This window comes from Anser anser (assembly GCF_964211835.1).
Source record: "Anser anser genome assembly, chromosome: Z".
Classification (NCBI taxonomy): Eukaryota; Metazoa; Chordata; class Aves; order Anseriformes; family Anatidae; genus Anser; species Anser anser.
The window spans coordinates 61,289,921-61,308,881 of record NC_139723.1 but is presented as its reverse complement, the minus strand read 5'-3'; the positions used below and the strand labels follow the sequence as shown (position 1 = coordinate 61,308,881).

At 39.9% G+C, this 18,961-nt stretch overlaps 2 long non-coding RNA genes across 4 annotated transcripts in view; both read left to right on the top strand.

Moving 5' to 3' along the window:
- Window positions 1-18,961, top strand: part of LOC310889770 — a 50,056-nt gene that overhangs the window by 11,226 nt on the left and 19,869 nt on the right. The gene's annotated exons all lie outside the window — the stretch shown is intronic.
- Window positions 3,172-18,955, top strand: LOC310889771. Its single transcript, XR_014576791.1, has 3 exons — window positions 3,172-3,332; window positions 4,556-6,075; window positions 8,754-18,955. It is a non-coding gene; the product is annotated as an uncharacterized lncRNA (long non-coding RNA).

Below are 18,961 nucleotides of genomic sequence, written 5' to 3'. Positions count from 1 at the left end.
CTTTATTTTCAGCCTGCAGTCTGATGCCTCATATGTGTATCAGTAGGACAGTAAGAATCATACTAATTGTGGAATTGGCAGCTATGTAGGTGAAAATCATGAAAATACAAAAGGGAGGCACAAAATTACAGCTACATGGTGTACTTCTGAAATAAAACCTCGAGTTCTGTGGAAGGGATGAATTTGGTAGAGTTTGGATTTCTACGTTAACAGGGTTCCAGATCTTGACAAATTCAATTCACTCGCTGGAAATTTATTATGAAAAGCATCTGGATAATGAGGCTATCTCATTAAGTCAAGCATAAATCAAGGTGTGCTATGACGCGTCCTTAGTTTTTTTTTTTTTTTTTTTTTACCCTGTAATGTTAAACATTTAGAGTCATTGGATTTGAAAAAAAACCTCATTTTATCGTACATGTTCCCCGTGGTGTCCTATTCTCAACTTGTACTGTAGCATTTTCCTAGTAGTTGTGCAATTAGCATTCACTTCCTGCGTTGATTGTAGTCATTTATAAGCTGTGAATCAAGAGGAACCTTAACCAAACGGCATCATAAATCTGACCATCACATTCTCATTTAGCCTTTTGGTAGTAGGCTTCAGTGCTGGTTGCAACAGATGTTGACAAGCTACAGTTCAGCCCTCTGATGACAGTCAGTGAACAAAGTGGGACCTATGATGCGTATGCTGATGGTAGTATGTTACGCTAGAGAGAGGAGGAGGAAACTGAAAGAGTCTATTGGGATTTTCTGAGTAAAATAACTTACTTGGGAAAAGGAACCTTCTAATTAGTGGTATATTGTCATTCTGTTTCAGTTTTAATTCTGCAATTGCTTTTGATGTTAGGCAACTACATAGACAACTTAGAAGAGGTGTGAGAATCTTCTTATTTATGGATCTCTGCTTCTAGTTTCTTCTACATTAAGATGTGTGGCTATAAATTCCTGCTGTTTCTTAAAAGACCTACCTCTCTTCCTCATGCATGAGAAAATACAGCATTTAGAAAAACAGCTCCTATTCCCTAGCTGGTACTTCTAAGTGTTACTGCAGTACAAACAAACAATACCGCTGGGTGTACAGCTTACAAATCTTGCTCTCAGCTGGTCCAGCTGAGGGATTACTCGCCTACTGATGCTATGCATTGCAGAGTTTTATTGAAAGCTTTCTTCACTTTGTAGCAGCCTCTGTGCAACTGGTTCATGATCTTGCAGAGCAGGCAGCTGGCTGACAGTGTTTCATTGAGCTTTAATTGAGAAAATCCAAGTCTGAGGAAAATTAGTGTAGTAGTCTCAAATGTTTTAATGAGATAGAGTCTTTCTATGAGCTTAGTCTTATTAGGTTTAAAATTTATTTTGCAAAAGAAAAAGAAAATACTCAACAGGCTGGAAAAAACAAAACAAAACAAAACAAAAACAAACTCTTGAGTAAAGCAGGCTGTGATCTTGTTTTAGTCTAAACTCAAATACGCCATAGTTTAGGAAGTTATTTACTAGGGGTAAATGGCCACAATGCTAAATATCATGGAATATGCAACCTTCATATTGGTTTAAGAGACTAAAAATACATATTCCCCTAATATTTGGTTTGAGCTAAGGGAAACTGATTTGCCACAAGTTGTCTATCAAGAAGCTGCTAGTTCTAAACAGACAGACCACCATGACAAAACTTTGAAAATGAAGACAAATCTTGTTGCTGTAGGGAAAGTTGCTTTTCTCAGGAGTGCCATGCTATGCTTTATTTTGTTCACTGTGTGAGAAAGAAGTGAACAGATGGATTGGAATATTTCTTAGTTCAGGGGCTTAGCTGGACTGCAGTGTAGATGCATTTTTGTATATTTTGAACCATTAGAAATCTTCTCAGCTTGCAAGTCAGAGAATACCAGGAATACACTCTGAATGACATTGGCTCCTGCATGTATTTGTTTCTAAGTTTAAAAGCTGTAGTTTATCAATACAACTATTTCCAGCTGAGAAAACCACTCTTTAGTTTATGAAGTTTTATTGGCTGACACAGCCTGACAGTGTTGGAAGCCAGAGGCTGGCATGTCTCCCTGCGATGCAGAGATGAGACACAGGCAGCAGAGGGTCAGTCTGTCTCAGGAAGGAAGGTGCCAAAAATGTGATGTGCATGAAATTGCTGGTTAGGACAAAGAAATACATCCATCAGTAAAATGATGGGTGGGATGGTTTTATAGGGAATGTTTACGGAACAGCACACATGTAAATTGCAAGCCATCTTAATTTCCCTAATCTGTTTACATACTCTTGTAGAGCCCAGCTCAACTTGGTGTCAGCCAAAGGCAATCTGAGTGACACCTCCCAGAATTCTTCATCCTGGGAAGGATGTCTGTAAGAGAGAGACCAGAACAACTTGTTGGAGCTCAAATGGCCTTTGTACATAGTTCAGGTTGTCTTGGCTTTACTGGGATGCTGTCTTGCATAGCTTATACTTTTAACTGAATTATGTTTGTATTATATAGGGATATATTTCATCTTGCTTTTCTGGGTCTCTATTGGCACCTTAACTATTAAAGATTTCATAGGGAAAAGTCTCTTAAATAGACATAAAATTCCCAATCAGCCTGTTTTTATGTTTCAGTAGGGTAGCACAATGCTTATTTTTCTCATGTAGCAGGTAAGAACACTAGGGTCAAAGAGTAAGTGATTTGCCCAGGGTCATTCACAGTGGTGTAACATTGTGAATCCATGTTTTTCAAGTGCTAGGCAGATCGACATATCACTGAACAGCTTTCATTTACTGCTGCTTTTAGCTGCCAACAATAACTCAGATCAGCTAGATTTCACCGTGTTGAGTTTATAGTATAAGCAAGAGAATACCTACTCCTTTTCATGCTCTGAACCAGTCCTTTTAATTCTTTAATCCTATTCACATTAGACCCAATGGACAAGGTGCTAGAAACAGTTCTCAGAATCAGAAATTTGGCTATGGAAAGAGATTCCTCTATGCAATAGAGAAAATTGGACTTGATCATTGTGAACAGTGGAATAAGATATTTCTCCTCTCACTTTCCATGATACTTGCATTACATTATTTGGGGTATAAGCCAGGTACTCAGCTCTGTCATTTGGCCTACCTATGTGTATTAGGTTGTATTTTGCCTCTGTAGACTGTGCTATGACTTAATTCTATTATTTGTGTTATTACAGGTTGTTGTTTATAGTGAGCAGGCAAGAAACAACTTGGTCGTTGAATGTGTAATCATGAATAAAAAATATTCTCGAAAGCCATTGCCCACAGTGACAAATGAAGAGCTGGTTGCAGAATGCAAAAGTATAAAGGTTTTCTTTAATGAAGACTGCTTGGATTTTTAACAGTATGTTTCCATAATGCTACAGGACAGCTCTACGTTGTTGCTGAATATAATTTAGGATTTGACTAAAGGCATGGGTATTCCAGGAGAGGGAGAGGAAGGGAGAGGGAGAGGGAGAGGGAGAGGGAGAGGGAGAGGGAGAGGGAGAGGAGCGGAGAGGAAAAGGGAGAGGAGAGGAAAACGAAAGGGAGAGGAGAGGAAAAGGAAAGGAAAAGGGAAAGGAGAGGAGAGGAAAAGGAAAGGGAGAGGAAAGAAAAAGGAAAGGAAAAGGGAAAGGAGAGGAGAGGAAAAGGGAAAGGAGAGGAAAAGGGAAAGGAGAGGAGAGGAAAAGGAAAGGGAGAGGAAAGGAAAAGGAAAGGAGAGGAAAAGGGAGAGGAGAGGAAAAGGAAAGGGAGAGGAGAGGAAAAGGAAAGGGGAAGGGAAGGGAAGGGAAGGGAAGGGAAGGGAAGGGAAGGGAAGGGAAGGGAAGGGAAGGGAAGGGAAGGGAAGGGAAGGGAAGGGAAGGGAAGGGAAGGGAAGGGAAGGGAAGGGAAGGGAAGGGAAGGGAAGGGAAGGGAAGGGAAGGGAAGGGAAGGGAAGGGAAGGGAAGGGAAGGGAAGGGAAGGGAAGGGAAGGGAAGGGAAGGGAAGGGAAGGGAAGGGAAGGGAAGGGGGCAAAAAACACACAACCATCTGCTTTGTTTGAAACATTGAACTATCAAGCCAGATCATTGTCAGGTAAACCTGGTTGGGATGATGGCTCTCCTTTGAAAATTGAAGTTGGATGCAAAATTTGTATTCAGAAAGAGCTTTTCCAAAGTTGCCAGGTCCACTGTTTTACTACAGAAAAGGCGAAAATTATATAGATAAAAGTATGTCCAGATTTCAGGAAACAATAATATTTTGAATTATGTCAATATGCCAAGAAGAAGCAGCAAGCTTCACAGAGGTTAGTTTTAGTAGAGCTATACTAACATTTGGAATTTCATAAAATTTTATCTTATTAACCATTGTTTGCCTGATATTTTTTGACACTGGTTACATACTCCTCAAATTAAACAGCTTGAAATAGAAAAATATAAAGTTCTCTTGAATAAGTTATTTAAAGGCACCTTAAGGGAGGGGGAAGAGGGAGTAGTCCTTTAAGTCTTAAGTGACATATGAAAGTTTGGCAGTGTTAGATGATATGGATGAGGTGCCAAACTTTTAACTCTTTTGTATACTAAAGCTCTTCTCAAATCTCTCTAGGATAAGGTTGCTGAAATAATGGACTCTGATCTACATCCAGACCATGTGTAAACTTTGTTTGCAAATGACATGACATTGTGTACGGTATCCTTGGTGGAGATCCTCAATTTCTTAGCAGTCTGTTGGGGGACAACAGTAGGCTGCTGATGCTTGTCTGCTTTAATGGTTGGCTTCTGAATAAGCAAACTTTGATAAAAAATAACTGGCTGACTTCTACTTTGATTGAGGTCAGTGGTTCTGCTCACTTGGTGTTCAATTTATGTCTTCTCTAGTCAACAAAAGTACAGTGATTGGGAGCTCACAGTCCGGTAGAAAAATTTAACAAAAAATCATGCTCCAGAGACCCTGAGTTCTTGCTAATTTTCAAGATAAAATCCACTTCCAGTTGCAGAGAACAGAGCACTGTTCACTATCAATGCAGACATTTATATGTTCCAGTTAGGATGTTTGCCTGAGTGTTGTGAAAGTCCTCATTAAATTCTTGGCTGAGGGTGGTGTCTTCTTTAATGAGCTGAGTCTGCTCAGACTGTCTAGACCAACACTATTTCCATAGGATGGCATGATTTTGTGCTTTGATCAGTATTCATAGTGTCACTTCTTTTTAATATGGCACAAATTTAAATGTGTTTCTATTGCATCAGTGTACCACAAAGCATGTATGTATTATGAGTCCCTTCCCACTGTCTATGCTTATGTGTGCAGCATAATTCAACAGGTCATACCATAATCCTTGAAACAAATGAAGCCTGATTTCTCAAAGGATTTATGCTGTGTATGACATAAATGCTACTCACCTTCTCTTTGTATCACCTCAGCTTCTTTCCATGGCCTTGATGTTACTCTCTGCCACCCCATTACACCTCCCCAGTGCCTTCCCAGGTACCCTCATGGTGGTCTGTACAAGTACTGGTATATTTTACTGCTGATTGAAGCTGGGCATGTGCAGATTAGCTGGCCATAACTCGTACATGTCTTGGGCAATTGGCTGAAGCTTCTCAGGGCAGAAGAGGGAAGGGTAGCTTTAATTCATCCCCTCAGATGGTGATTTAGTCAGTCTTCTATCCAAACGTGAATTCTTGCAACTATGACACTAGGCATAAGGTAATGACTGTGTCCTCCCAGGCTATTGCAGGCACTCTTTGTGTGTGTATGTGTGTGTTTTTGGCATAATCCATAGCATGCTCTGGACTGGAGAACTTTTGAGTTGATTCTGAAGATTCAGAATTACCCCTGGTAAAGTGACTGGCATTCACCTAGCAAAGGATGCTGCCTAACCCTGGGGGTGCTTGAAGATCAGACTTGACTGAGAAGCCAAAATCTGACAAGAAGAGACCTGAAGCAGAAACGCCTGTGGCTTCTGCAGCTGCTCCTTTTCTCTGGAGTTTCTGGCTCCTTCCTCTCTTTTCAGTCTTTCCCCAAGGTGATAATCTTGTGCAGCAGATTGAATCCCTGCCCTGCCCTGAATGGAATCTACCTATGTCTATTGGGCTGAACTCCAGCAATTCACAGTTGAAATCAAGGTAAATATCAGCTGAAAATATGGTTTCACATTTATCCTGGGCAGCTGAGTCCCACCTGTATATGCAATGTGCAGCTGTAACTGCAATAAAAATTGCAGTCATAACAGACCAACTATGCTCATATCTGAGAGGCCTCTGATGGCTTCACCCAACCTTTCAGACTTCTAACAGAATTCTCACAGTGAATGCACATTGAAATCTATGCTCAAGATCTCTGTCTTTTTTTTTTTTTTCTTTTTTCCCCTCACGTGCTAGATTGCACTGCCAGGATGCCCAGAGAAGCTGTGGATGCCCCATCCTTGGAGGTGTTCAAGGCCAGGCTGGATGGGGCTTTGAGCAACCTGGTCTGGTGGGAGGTGTCCCTGCCCATGGCAGGGGGGTGTTGGAGCTGGATGATCTTTAAGATCCCTTCCAACCCAAGCCATTCTATGGTTCTATGATGAGCAATATTTTAGCCTACTTATTTATTTATCTACAAGGACAGAAGCTGTATGTTTACACTCTTGGACAGATATGATCTTCAGGGAGACAGGAACACAGCCTCTATCTGTAGACTGAATTAAGATGTTAGACCGATTTTGTGACAGGATGTTTTTTCTGTACAGACTATAGGTCAGGATAGTTTTGACGTAACTTTAAAATGTCTTAGAGAATCTCTTAGAGAAATGTAGTGCCATGTCCAAGTGTTTAAATGCATCAGAATAAATCCTGCTTGAACTGAAGTTATTAAAAAAAAAAAAAAAAAAAGGAAAAAAGTCCTGGTGATTATTAAGCACTGGTGGCCAATCAGAAATTAGCATCATATAATTATAAGATTACAGGAATTTGCATTCTAGAAAAAATGTTAGTTAATTTTACAGACAGCATTTTCTTGTGTTCTTTAAGACAGTGACTTAGCAGTTAAAAGGGTATAGAACCTGGTACAAATATAGTTTTCTCAAACCACTGCTTAGCTCATCAGTAGTATTCTCATAATTGCTGATGTCATTTCAAGCTCATGCCACAGTTTTTTTTTTATTTTATTTTTATTTTACAGTGTTCGTATATCATACAAAATACCATACAATTTATGGCATACTCTTGTGTAAGACATAAGTGCAAGCATAACTAGAACTAATTGTTCTAATAATAAAAAAGAAAATAATTTTCCATATTATAAAAATGCCATTTTCTACTGCTGAATAAGATTTAAAGCCTTTAAAATAGGAAACACTGAAACTTACTAGTGCTTTTCCTGAGGAAGATATATTTTTTCTAAAAAAGCTGTTTAATCTTAAATGCTGAGTGTCTCTCTAGAATGACATACTTGTGCAGCAAGTCTGATTTTTAAACACGGTGATTCATAATACACTGAACAAAACTTCATAATTAATATTTCAACGTCTTTTTGAGTGGCAGGTTAATAAACATTATTCCCATCAATGCAGCACCTGACTAGCTCCAACAGTAAAGGCAAAAAAAAAAAAAAGAGAAAAGAAAAGAAAAGCCGAACCACGATGTATCTTTTCTTTTCCTGCCAAAAAAGACAAAAGACCAGTATGTAAACCTAGAATACTGGAAGATTTAATATTAAAATACCATTGCATGAGCTTTTACCCAAACTGGGTGGAGATGTGTATTTATTTCTAAAGATAGCAATGCTAATTGGTAAAAAGGCAAACTTGATTTTTTTTTTAAATTTAATTTTATTTTTTTAATTGCCAAAGCTTGTCTTGACAGTAGAGCTTATGTGGGTTTCACAGAGCAGGATCACACTCTCTGGGTATAAGCAATGCCCAGAACGGGACAAAGAATTGGTTGGCACATGCTCAAACTGCAAAACATGGTGATGGCTACAGATACATAGTCCTGTGAAAGCAGCAGTCTGTGAAACTGTGTCACCACTGAAACTGCTGTGACAAGATGACAGCGAACTCCCAAAATTATCGTGCTAGCGTCATGCAACAGAAGCAGCCCTGACGGATTTGAGGCTTACTTCATTTATTTATTTATATATTTATCTATCTATTTTTTAATGTTCTGGAGAACTTACCTGAATTTATCTGTCTTGCTGTGACCTGGACAAATGCTGGTGGTGGGGAAGGTTTCCAGGAGCCTGGTAGGCTGTGTCAGCCTGGTATATTGATGAGATGGGGACAATGGAAAACAGGTCTGGGGATGTGCCATAAGAAAACCATTTCTTTTATGAAGAAGAGAAGGCCCTTTTCTAATTCATTCATTCTGATTTCTATGCCTCACACTCCCTTAAGGCAACAGACAGTGCTGCACATTTATCTGAGGTTGGTGAAATGTAAGACCTTTTAAATATTAATGTTTCTTGGGGCCTCTGAGTAGGTTCACCACCTGCTATCTCCTATAGCAACTGTCTGGAGCAGTTTTAGTCACTTCTTTTATTTACAAACATTCATTTTCCTCAACGCCTCTTCACAGACCAACAGGACTTTCAGAGACTAAAAATTGTGCAGCTGCCTCACTGCAGGTCTTGTGGCCCCTGGCCTGGAGGAGTGGATAGGCTTCATATGTCATCAAACTGTACAGTGAAACACCATAAATCTGCACAAGGGCATTGAAGTCCCAGATTATGTGGCAGTGGCATACAAAATCCACTTCTATCTCTCTGTATCTACTAATATTTTCAAAACATCCAGGTACGTGATGGTGTTTTCTTTTTGAAACAGAGGTAATGGGGTCTGGCCATCTACAGCTTACAGTGAAGAGCAGCCTGAGGCCACAGAACGAGTCTCTGAGAGGCCATAGCTTTGAACTCAGACCTTGAGTCCTGGGCTAGTGCTCTAGCCATCCTGCCTGTGAAATCTGGGGTGATGAACATGACACAAGATAATATGCAATAAAGGAAAGCAAAGTCAAGAGCTGTGATGCAGTTTCTCCTGCTGTCATTTGCCCAGAAGAAATTTTCTAAACATGTAAGTGCATTCTAGCTTTGCTGCTGGCATCACAGTAAAGCAGAAATTCTAACATGGATTGTAACTGCTGTATTTGCTACAAGAAATATCTTCCACTTTAACTACTTACTGCATAAGCCTTGGCTTAATGATGGTTGTTACATTAGTGGTGAGATCTCTGTAAGCCCCATAAAGATTGGCAATAAACCTGTGTAATGGACTAAGCAACACTGTCTGAAATATCAAGATGCTAGTTCATCTATTGCTTCCCACTGTTTCTCTCAGTATATAAAGTCATTTACTATTGCATGCATAGCTATCCTTTTTAAATGGCATGCTTGGCTCTTAAAGTCATCATGAGGATGGAAATTTTTCTTGGGCATAAGCTTTTGACTTGCTGAAGATCATGTAAGAAGAGCAGAGAATTAAAGGGAGGTGCACAGCCTTCCTCTTAAAGGAGACCAGGTGGTTGTGTGGTTATAGAAAACAGTACTGAGGGTGTGTGCAGCACAGCACGGCTTTTAAATACTGAGGGTGGTCTGGAGAGAGACTCTCATCAATGCCCAGCTTTCCTTCCATGCGTCAGCAACTTATCACCAGCATTACTGAGTTAAAAACAGGCTTCCCTTCATAGTGAGAGGTATAAAAACAAAACCACTTATGGAAAGACCAACAAAAAGGACAAATAACTAGATAAACATGACTATACTCTGAAAGTTCATGTCAATGGAGCCTTTCAGAGCACCATGTGAAACCACAGATGAGTCTTTCTAAAATAATGCAGGCAGTACTTCCCTAAGAGCCTGCAAAACCTTGTCACCCCTATAGTATTCCTTACTCCCCTCAAGAAAACAAAACCTGGCACTTCTAATGCCACAGGATATTAACACCTTTTGACAAAACAACAACAAAAAACAAACAAACAAACAAAAACAAACAAACAAAGCATCAGAACGCTGTGCAATTTGGGGATTTACCAAAATTAGTCAAAAGTATTTAGTCATCTTTTTTAATACTGAGTAAAACTTTACTTTGCTGGGTAAGTGGCTTTTTCTGTGGCCTCAAGGTCTGGTGCTAATGAAGCAAGTTGGAGCTATTGACTGAGAAGCCCATAAATGAAACTATAGCTTTATTTTATGGAATGTCACTGCTCTTGCTCAATAATGACAGTGAGTGGATGTGTGATAGCCTAAAGCATCATTTGCTCTTTCTTATGATAGATCCCCCCAAAATTCTTAATATCCCTGCTTATGGGAATCTGACTTATTAATATGCGCCGGATGGTTCTTATCCATGTTTCAAATTACTGCTTTGCTTATCTTAAGCAGATTAAAAGCATATACCTTATTCGTGACTAAAATGTGTATTTGTGAAAGGTAAAAGCCATCCTTTTGAGCTGAGTACAATGCAGCCTTCTCTAAACGGCTGTGGATATATTTTTATTTTATTTCCATACTGTCTCTGTGCTGGGATTTTTTTGAAAGTTTTAAAATACAACCGTGTTTCAAACTGACAGCTTCCAGCACAAATGAAAATGCTGGGGAAGAGAGGGAACTAAATTTTCTGCCTGTTTTTATAATGCGAGTTTAACATAACCCTAAAATGCCTTGGAACGTAGAGTCAGTTACAACTTAACTATTTAATACAGCATAGATGCTGTGATATTTGGATTGAGATCAAACTCCAAATTCCATGTTTCAGGGGAATGTTCAGAGACTTCAGTTTTGGTCTGGGGTCTTGACTTTTAAATGTATATATTTCTATTTCATGCACATTATTCTTTTAGAGTCCCTTGTAGAAGTTGATGGCTTTTTCAATATATTTTTTATATCTGTTGTTATTGGAAGAAAAGCTGTATTCTTGAACAGCCAACTACCTGGGGATGATGATGTATCAATTTATATTGTAATTTGATCGACTAAAAGAGGATTTTATGTATTCCAGACACATCTTGAAATCTCCTTTCTCTCCATTACTTTTGACCTAGAGAACTAACAAGATGATGGCACAAGTCCATAACCAAACAAGTCCAAGAACACCAGAAACAGCTAGACAAGGCAAAAACAGCTCTTGTACCTGGGGATCTCTGTCGAAGTTGTTCATAGCCAATTCACTTCCCCAGATGTTCTCCAGCATTGATTTAATCTGTTTTCCAAGCTTCTGAATAACAATTGTACTTAAGGACAAAGTAAGATACATGCTGAACAGTTGCAGGGTAGTAAATTGAAACTGGCTGTTGAGTTGACACCCAGGATAGGTTAAATGATATCTCTTTTTACTGTTACTTGTCTAAAAAGATAGTATCCCTTTCAGAGCTAGCTCTTCTGCAATACTGAAGAGAAGGTCTATTCTGAGTTGGTTTTAGATGATTTTTTTTCCCTTTATCAGTTAAAACAGATTGTATACCTACCAAGCCTATATACTGCTGCAAGAGGGAAACAAGATGAAAGCCAAGGATTACAAAATTGGGACTTTCAAACTTGTTTTGCCATATGAGGAGGTCCAAGCACATTGCCAGTCTGACCGGCTGGGATGATTGATACGTTTTGCAAAATAGAAAAGTCAGATGAAGATGAAATGAAGGAAAATAAACAGTGAACTGTACTATGTTATACATCGTGGGTGGGACTCTGGGGTTTTATGTGGACTTGAGAAGATAAGATTATTTCCATGTGCCTGAGCCCATTTTTATGCTAAGGTCTTTTCCCAGCAGGGTCTCAGTATGCAGCAGGGTACATGCATCAGACCCTTTATATATCAGCACGCATCCTCACCCTGCTCCCCCCGGCCACACTGTCTCAGTCCCACAGCAGGCTACGGAGGTGCCTCAAGCAGCAGCCTGGTGTGGTCCAAAGGGACCCCTCTCTGGGGAGCTAGGGAGGCAGGGTGCTGTGATGGGCTGTGGTGTATCTGGGAGGGGAGAGCCTCTGTGAGGGAAGGCAGGCAGGATGCTGTCCCCCCTCAGCACAGCTGGGAGGGGTCACTGCGGTTGTTTCTGAATCAGGACGGTTATTTCTGGGCAGGGGTTCATGGAGCTGCTGATTTTACACGGAGCTGCTGATTTTACAACTATAAACATACTTTGTGCAGAAGATCCAGAATGAGCAGACTCAGGATTTCTACCAGAAAGCTTTCTCTAGCTGTGCTGCAGGAGGGAATATGAAAAATGCTTTCAGTGGATGATTAATAGGGGGGGGGGGGGGGGGGAGCAGCAGAAATAGATGTGAGTTAAGTAAGCAGTAAGCACAGCAGAATGGGCTGTTACTAGCAGATCATTAACAGCCCACAGTGATGCTGAGGACTCTTTAATAAACCCATTTAGGGAGGATTACTGCTATTAGGAATAATGATCAGCGGCAACACTGTGTTTTATATGAATAATGGGGGCTATAGCCACCAGTGACAATCTCTGCTGAAGCCATTTTATGTTTGCTGAAACACAGGATTTTTTTCTTGATCAGAACATAGCAAGTAGTTTGATACTTATATTTTCATGGCTGAAAAATCAACAACAATAAAACTATTAGAACTCTGCAAATTAGGGTTGCAGAAAACCTGGGCAAATATCCAAGGTCAGAAAATATTTGAAATGTGGCAGAAAACTGTGAAGATATAGTTCTAAAAATGCTCATTTTTTTATTCTACTGACCTGCTTCTGTCTGCTAGGATTCAAGGCTAAGAATTTCTGCACCAAGTCTTTCCTGCTTGCTTACAAGTCACAGCAGATGGCAGTGAGCTGAATTACATATCTTCTTGCAGGCTCTTTGCAGGCATGCTCCAGCCCCAGTCTGCTGCTAGGGGTCTAGTACAATGTCATCTGAGCTTGCCCCTTTGTCATGGAGAGCTGCTTCAAATGATGGGGAAGATTACTTCTGCACATGATGATTTTACAGTGGTAGAGTTTCATTGGTAGGGAGGTCATCTCCCATCTCTCCTTTTCCTGGTGTGCTTCAGTTCCTATGGCAGGCAGCATGTTCCAGCTGTTAAATCTTTGTCTAGCAAAGCAGCCACCCAGAAAAAGTTTCCAAGAAATGTGAAAGGGGAACAAAATGGCTTTATATTTAATTTATATTCATTTATACTTCAAAGGTCTTTCTGCAGGATCACTTGTTCAATGAACCTGTGTGGAGCCAACAAACTATATAAACAGTAGTAAGTAATTGGCCTCTGGCATCTTGCATGAACAGTGAGGATCTGACATTTACTCAAAGAAAATATGCAAACTTGTCAATGCAAAGCAGTGACAAAAGCTAATCAGGAACTGTTGTGTATCCTGAGGACTGTTCTGCATAGACAGGCATTGTTATTTTCATTTTCCCATGAATTTCACTGGCCTAACTCTGCTGCCACTGAGAATTATGTTTACTGATTTGATAACCTGCTGTGTTAAGGCAGTGGTTTGGAGATCCCACCTTTGTCTCTAGTTGCAGTTTAATACCTACCTGGGTGGAGAGGGTGTCTCCCTTCGAAGCCCTGTTGGGAGGAGGAGAGCCCTGGAACAGACATTGCAGATTTAAGCTGGACATCTGAAAGGCCTTACAGTACAGCACACTGAGGTCCAACATGTGCTGTTCCAACACCTAATCCCCTTTTGTCATCACCAGACACAAGCAGTATTGTAAAAGCTAGAGTCTACTCTTGTGAGTGGAGAAGTAGAGGTTTCTTGTTGGGTTACATTAGGACACAAGAATGTCATAAAAAAGCCTTCAGGAGCCAGACGGCATGCCAAGTTGTTATTAACTTATGACTGTTCCAGTTAGAATTGCAGCTTCTCCTTAGTGAGTTTGTCGTTTTTAACTCATTTATTGTGCTGGTATGAAGCACTGTGAAGTCTTATAACATGCCTTGGTCCTGGGAGTAACGATGTTCCAGCAACATCTAGCTTCTGGAAACAAGATGTCAGGAGCACCGATCTAGTAGACTTTCTAGCTACCACAGGATTGGGCCTCAGTTGCTTGTAAATATGTCCTAGTTTCATGGGGGCATGTTTTTATCTGAATTGTTGATATAAATGTAGCTGGAAAGAGCTTGTTTATGCTTGTTTTTCCTGTCATTTTGACTGATGATTATATCTTTCCATGCCTGTCACAGTATGCCGTTGTTGTGACCCCTGGACAACTCATATTTTGCTGAGCTTCATACTCATCCTGTTACCAAGCAACCAGGGAGGAAACTGTTTGCAGAGCTGAATTTAGGTGCTTGTAGCGGAGAGTTCACACCTGAAATAACATGCAAATTGCCATGCCATCAAATAAACAATGTAGGAAAAAAGCAAAAAGATTGTTATAATGTAGAAGCTTGTTTTGTTTTAGAAATTATCTGTGCTGTTGATAGATCCCTTCTGTCATCTCTTCTTTGTTATCTGACATGATATGGTATAAACCTGTTGATTCTACTTATAGCTTCACATTCCAAAGCGTACTCAAATGGAAAACAAATCTGGGTTATGAGCAATCAAAGCTCTGTCTTATCTTTTTCTCCAGCTTGTAGGCCAAGAAAATAGCTAATTTCTTTATGTGTGGTGTTCTATGTTATAATAGTCTACCTACTGTAATATGAAATGAGTGCCAGTAGTCATGGGAAAAAGTTATATTTTAACTTGCCTTTATGCAATCCAGGAATTCACTATTCAATACCTACTGCAGGTTGCTTATGAGAAATAATTGGGAGACCTTTATTTATTTATTTATTTATTTTGGTCTGGGAGTGAAATTCATGTCTGCATAACTAGAATCAATAGAAGTCAATAGCTTGTTATCAGTGAAATGGTCTGGTTACTCAGAAAACACTTTTCAGTTCTTTGATACAGAAGGTCAGGACTCACCTGGATAGCTTTTCTACCTCTCCAGTCTCAGTCTGAAAAGATAGTGCTAATTATCTTGTAAAACCAGATATCTGGATTTCTCCGGTGTTCTTTTTGGGATGGTGACAGTGAGGCCTTGAAGGAGCAGCAGCCTGAGCCCCCTTGTACATGGGGCTGTCATTGCCAGGTCACTGCTCTGGGAAGCTCAACCTGCCAGTGAGATTTCAATGCAGGATGATGGGAGGTCTGCCATTGTCAAAAACTGATTGTCCTTGTCTCTCTAAAGTTGGTTTATACTGAATCAATGTCTCTCTCTGCTCCCAGAGGGGACACAAAGCACTGTGGCTGCTGTGACACTGGGTTTGGTTGGGAAAAATGGAGACTGGTTTGGTTTAATATGCACTGTCTATGCATATTAAACCTGGAGCCTGCTGGGTTTCCCTTTGTCTTACATTGACAAGTCCTACACTTGGTGAAATTAATGGGAGTTTTGGCATTGACGTCAAATATCAGAGGTAAAAAAAATACATTGTAGAAAAATTAGACTGTTTGGGGGACAGAATAAATATCTCTGGCTTGGAAGAAAGAATAGTCTTTGGCTATGGTAGAAAAGGTGGTTGTAAATCATACTTGTTCTCTGGTGCTGCTGGCCAGAGACAGATTAGACCTTGAAATAAATAAAAGCAACTCCAAGGCAGCTCTTGGATTTATCCCAGCTGTTCATGGCCTCAGCCAGGGACCACTGGGTCTAAGCCTTTTTACCAGGCTCAGAATGTCATTAGCTTCCAGCAGTGGAGCGAGCAAGTCTTCTCTCTTCCCTGTCTTTGGAAGAGCAAAATTCTTTTGTGGTGGTAATGACAGGGCCATTTGTGGGAAGAAGCAAAGTGAAGATTGAGAAGAAGTACAGGGGACTATGGCTGAGGAAGAGGAATGAGGAAAAACCAGTGGAGGCTGGGAGGGGAGGGAGGGCGACAGTGATGGCTCCTGAGTCTCTTCTACCAAGCCTTCCTTCATGTGAGCTAATCTTAACTTCTGTAACTTCCAGGCTCTCTCAGTACACAGACAAAAACAAACAAACAAACAAACAAACAAACGAAAAAACCTAGAGGATTTGTTCCACCATTCTTGTAGCTCTTTTGTGTTGTGTGTAGATAACTGTGCAGGTCAGACTGGGCATCTCACTGTCTCCTGCTAACAGATCTGAGATGGAATTACTATCCTGGAGTTAGCAAAACTTTACTACCCACATAATGGATTTCCTGTGGAGCTTTAAAACCTCATCCATAAGGGACCTCTATAAGACCTTGGAGCTCAGAATTTTGAACCTGCAATCACGGTGTCTCCTGGTGCACAAATACTTACATACATACATACATACACACACATATATATAAAATATATATATATGCATATTTATATACACAAAGTGTCTGTCACCATAGAGTGTACGAAGTCCAACAATACCTCCCCACCCCATATGGAAATTCTTGGGATGTGTTTCAGGGATGTCTCCAGGCAGTCCTGAGGCAGTAGCATGTATCCTAACAAAACTGTGACCATAAGCCAGCTAAATAAAGGTAGGCAAGGCGTACAACTCGGAAGCGTATTACCTGTAGAAAGTGTGTGTTGGATCTTTTCCCACGCAAGTTTTCAACAAGCATTGTATTTCAGAGAGACAGTTATAGTTGTTACAGGCATGTAAAAACTTTGTTATTATTTCTTTTTAACTTTCTTTGAAGACTGCATGAAAGTGCCAAGGGGAGGGAATTGTGTGTCATAATCTATTTTAATGGTTTCTCCTTATTTATCACCTAGCAGCAAGGATGCTGTGATGAATGAGAATGGATATACTAGGGTCATCCTCAAGAGAATCTTTCTCTCTGACTTTATATTATTCAATTGTAATTTTCCAGAGACATTTTAGGAAACTAAGATCTATGTATTTCTTTCAAATACAGTGTACTGAGACCAGAGGTACAGAAATTCAGAGTCACCATCGGTTGATGGATTACCAGAGCAAACAGTAACAGTAAAGCCAAGGAAGAGCATTTTCAACATATCTGAAAATACATAGAACATATATGAAATGTGTGAAGCAGTTTAAAACACAAGTAGGCATGGCTGGCCTGGATTCTGCATTAGGATACCATTATCAGAACCATTGCTGACTTTTCATGCACATATCAAAGTGGGAAAGAAAATTAGGGAACCTGAACAGCGGAGAAATAAAAGGAGAGTAACACATACAGGAGGGGGACTGGGTGTGCTGTGTGTGCTCCAGGGCTCTGTGCTGGTAAGGGAGGGCACAGAGGTCTGTGCTTGCAGACCTCCACTGCTGCCAGTGGAGAAGCATCAGCTACAGACCCGGCACGTGCCCTTGCTGTGGTGTTTGCCAGTCTGTGACGGGGACAACAGGATGTGGTGCAGGTGGCTGGCAGGGGAGGAGAGAGGAACAATGCAGCCATTCATTTCCTGCCTTTCAGAGGTATTCTCACAGCCTCATTTTAGGGTACAAATCAGAATGGCTGGTGCACACTGTATTTTCTGTCTGGAAATGCCCTCTTTGTGTCTCTTCTACCTCTAGGGTCTGACATGCTGAAGGGTTACACCAGTGCCAGCCAGCTCCTTGCTAAAGTAGGCTGGGTGTCCAGGATCCCTGCTGAATTTCAGGGGACATGGATTGAATGGCCCTGGTTTTAAAACAAGTGGGGGCAAATCTGAAACACAACCATTACCAACTTTAAAAAAAAAATCCTTTTGAAAAATCCTTTTAAATCTTGTCAGGCTTCTAAGTCCCTATTTGTCTAACTAGTTCTCTCAGTAAAAAAATGTGTCAGATAGAAATAAATGTAACGGGAGGAAATAATTAACAGGATCTAGGGAGACTGCCCATGGGAATTACTCTTTTTGTGGAGAATGATGGATCCAGTTAACAAGAGAGATGCTCTCAAATGCAATTACATGTTATAAATGTTTCTTCTGTCTGTTCTTAAATGTTATTTTATTAAGCTCAAAAATACATTATTTTTTGTTGTTCTTCTTTACACTGTGGAAGAGACACATTAGGACTGAACTAAGACAGCTTAGAAATATTAATAATTGAATATATACCTAAGGAAATTAGCTTCTTAATACCAGAAACTTCCATGCAATTACAGTGTCCATAAATGAATAATCTGCTCAGCTGGACAAATGGGATTCTCTAAAGTAGATGCTATTCAGCATTTAAAGAAAAGTAACACCTGCGTTTAGGAAGGGGGACATAATGTGACTTGTCAGGATGTAGTGATTGAAGTTCTGGGATATGCAATTTCAAATTCTGCAGCAGCTTTCAATTTATTTTGGCCTTAATACTAAAGGTGACTTAGTGGTTCACCACACCATACTCTCTGAATTACTTGAACAACAGTACAATTCCAGATCTGGTTTCACTAAAGTATATGTTTGATGAAAATATACATAATTTCAGCACATTGTTTCAAATAAGGAAAAAAAGGTTCCTTAAGGTATTCTGGAAGAAAAGTGGAAAACTTCCTTTGACCCTTAAAAACAAAGACATTTTGAAATACATTGTTTCATTTTGGATCAAAAGAAATATTCAGACCTGTAATATTCTTTCTTTCTTTTTTTCATTTTTTTAAGCTCATCAAGAATAAAAAATAACACAAATTTTTGTTTCCTTCAGAACACCTCAGTAAGAAGTTATGGACCTACATGTTCATATCAAATCATGTATCAATATAACATTTATACTCACCTTTTCTGGCTTTCTTCATTCTGGAAACAACGCTCATGAAATCTATCACAGTCTTCACCAAATATCCTGTTGGCTATTTTGTTTGTATTTGGACCCTTCTTCCTTTCCCATTGCTTTTTTGCTTCATTAACTCTTCAGTGTGAGATCTCTGCCTTGCTCCTTCACACTACCTCTAAAGGCTCTCCCATTTGTACACATCTCTAACTCTAGTGAAAGTCACTGAATTTGGTCTACTTCTGCTCTAGCGAGTTTATTTCATAAAATAAAAATAACCTCTTGAAAGTTACATCTTTTTGTTATTTTTCTTTTCTCTTCTCATACCTTAAGATGTTTTAAAATACCTTAAGTTGAAAGATATTCCTTTGCCTGAAGAACAAGACTGTGTCAGAAATCTGATTTTTGGGTAGTGATATTGTAGCAGAT